The sequence below is a fragment of the Equus quagga genome, chromosome 10 (assembly GCF_021613505.1).
Source record: "Equus quagga isolate Etosha38 chromosome 10, UCLA_HA_Equagga_1.0, whole genome shotgun sequence".
NCBI lineage: Eukaryota > Metazoa > Chordata > Mammalia > Perissodactyla > Equidae > Equus > Equus quagga.
This window is the reverse complement of record NC_060276.1, coordinates 2,323,019-2,325,904: the sequence shown is the minus strand read 5'-3', so window position 1 is coordinate 2,325,904 and position 2,886 is coordinate 2,323,019.

Here is a 2,886-nt window from a genome sequence, read left to right as displayed (position 1 = left end):
TATTTTTAGTCTCTAATTTATTTACATTCTGATTTGGGTTTCATTTGTTCTTTTTCTAGTTCCTTTGGGTGTAATTTTAGATTGTTTGAGTTTTTTTTATTTCTTAAGGTAGGCCTATATTGCTATATACGTCCCTCTTAGTACTGCTTTTGCTGCATCCCATAGATTTTGGTATGTTGTGTTTTCATTTTCATTTGTCTCCAGGTATATTTTGATTTCTCCTTTGATTTCCTCATTGATCCAGTAGTTGTTCTGTAGCATGTTGTTTAGTCTCCACATGCTTGTGACTTTTCCAGCTTTCTTCTTGTAGTTTATTTCTAGTTTCATACCACTGTGGTTGTAAAAGATGCTTGATATGATTTCAATCTTCTTAAATTTATCAACTCTTGTTTTATTTCTCAACATGTGATCTATCTTTGAGAATATCCATGTGCACTTGAAAAGAGCATGTAGTTTGCTGCTTTTGGATGAAATGTTCTCTATATATCTATTAAGTCCATCTGGTCTGATGTTTGATTTAAGACTGATGTTCCCTTGTTGACTTTCCGTTTGGATGATCTATCCATTGATGTAAATGTGGTGTTAAAATTCCCTACTATTATTGTGCTGCTGTCAGTTTCTTCCTTTAGGTCTGTTAATAGTTGCTTTATGCTCCTATGTTAGGTACATATATGTTAAGTCTTCTTGATGGATTGACTTTTTATCATTTTTTAAAGATTGGCCCTGAGCTAACATCTGTTGCCAATCTTTTTTTTTTCTTCTTCTTCGTCTCCTTAAAGCCCCCCAGTACATAGTTGTATATTCTAGTTGTAGGTCCTTCTGGTTGTGCTATGTGGGACGCCGCCTCAGCACGGCCTCATGAGCAGTGCCATGTCCACACGCAGGATCCAAACTGGTGAAACCCCAGGCTACCAAAACAGAGCATGTGAACTTAACCACTCGGCCACGGGGCCGGCCCCCTTTATCATTTTATATTGTCCATCTTTGTCTCTTGTTATCTTTTTTGTCTTGAAGTCTGTTTTGTCTGATGTAAGTATGGCTACACCTGCTTTCTTTTGGTTTTCATTTGCTTGTAGTACCATCTACTATCCCATCACTTTGAGCCTATGTTTTTCTTTAGAGGTGAGATTGGTCTCCTGGAGGCAGCATATTGTTGGGTCTTGTTTTTTTTTTTTTTTTTTTATTAATGTTATGATAGATTACAACCTTGTGAGATTTCAGTTGTACATTTTTGTTAGTCATGTTGTGGGTACACCACTTCCCCCTTTGTGCCCTCCCCCCACCCCCCCTTTTCCCTGGTAACCACCGATCAGATCTCCTTGTCAATATACTAACTTCCACCTATGAGTGGAGTCATATAGAGTTCATCTTTCTCTGACTGGCTTATTTTGCTTAACATAATACTCTCGAGGTCCATCCACGTTGCTGTGAATGGGCCAATTTTGTCTTTTTTTATGGCTGAGTAGTATTCCATTGTGTATATATACCACATCTTCTTTATCCAATCATCAGTTTCTGGGCATGTAGGCTGGTTCCACGTCTTGGCTATTGTAAATAATGCTGCGATGAACATAGGGGTGCAACGGACTCTTGAGATATCTGATATCAGGTTCTTAGGATAGATACCCAGTAATGGGATGGCTGGGTCATAGGGTATTTCTATTTTTAACTTTTTGAGAAATCTCCATACTGTTTTCCATAGTGGCTGTACCAGTTTGCATTCCCACCAACAGTGTATGAGGGTTCCTCTTTCTCCACAACCTCTCCAACATTTGTCGTTCTTGGTTTTGGATGTTTTTGCCAATCTAACGGGGGTAAGGTGATATCTTAGTGTAGTTTTGATTTGCATTTCCCTGATGATTAGCGATGATGAACATCTTTTCATGTGTCTATTGGCCATATTCATATCTTCTTTTGAGAAATGTCTGTCCATGTCCTCTGCCCATTTTTTGATCGGGTTGTTTGTTTTTTTGTTGTTAAGCAGTGTGAGTTCTTTGTATATTATGGAGATTAACCCTTTGTCGGATAAGTGGCTTGTAAATATTTTTTCCCAATTAGTGAGCTGTTTTTTTGTTTCAATTCTGTTTTCCCTTGCCTTGAAGAAGCTCTTTAGTCTGATGAAGTCCCATTTGTTTATTCTTTCTATTGTTTCCCTCAACTGAGGAGTTACAGTGTCTGAAAAGATTCTTTTGAAACTGATGTCAAAGAGTGTACTGCCTATATTCTCTTCCAAAAGACTTATTGTCTCAGGCCTAATCTTTAGGTCTTTGATCCATTTTGAGTTTATTTTGGTGTGTGGTGAAAAAGAATGGTCGATTTTCAATCTTTTGCATGTGGCTGTCCAGTTTTCCCAGCACCATTTGTTGAAGAGACTTTCTTTTCTCCATTGTAGGCCCTCTGCTCCTTTGTCGAAGATGAGCTGTCCATAGATGTGTGGTTTTATCTCTGGGCTTTCAATTCTGTTCCATTGATCTGTGGACCTGTTTTTGTACCAGTACCATGCTGTTTTGATCACTGTAGCTTTGTAGTATGTTTTGAAATCGGGGATTGTGATTCCGCCGGCTTTGTTTTTCTTGCTCAAGATTGCTTTAGCAATTCGCGGTCTTTTGTTCCCCCATATGAATTTTAGGATTGTTTGTTCAATTTCTGTGAAGAATGTTCTTGGGATTCTGATTGGGATAGCATTGAATCTGTATATTGCTTTAGGTAGTATGGACATTTTAACTATGTTTATTCTTCCAATCCATGTGCATGGAATGTCTTTCCATCTCTTTATGTCGTCGTCAATTTCTTTCAAGAAAGTCTTGTAGTTTTCATTGTATAGCTCCTTCACTTCCTTGGTTAAGTTTATCCCAAGGTATTTTATTCTTTTCATTGCGATTGTGA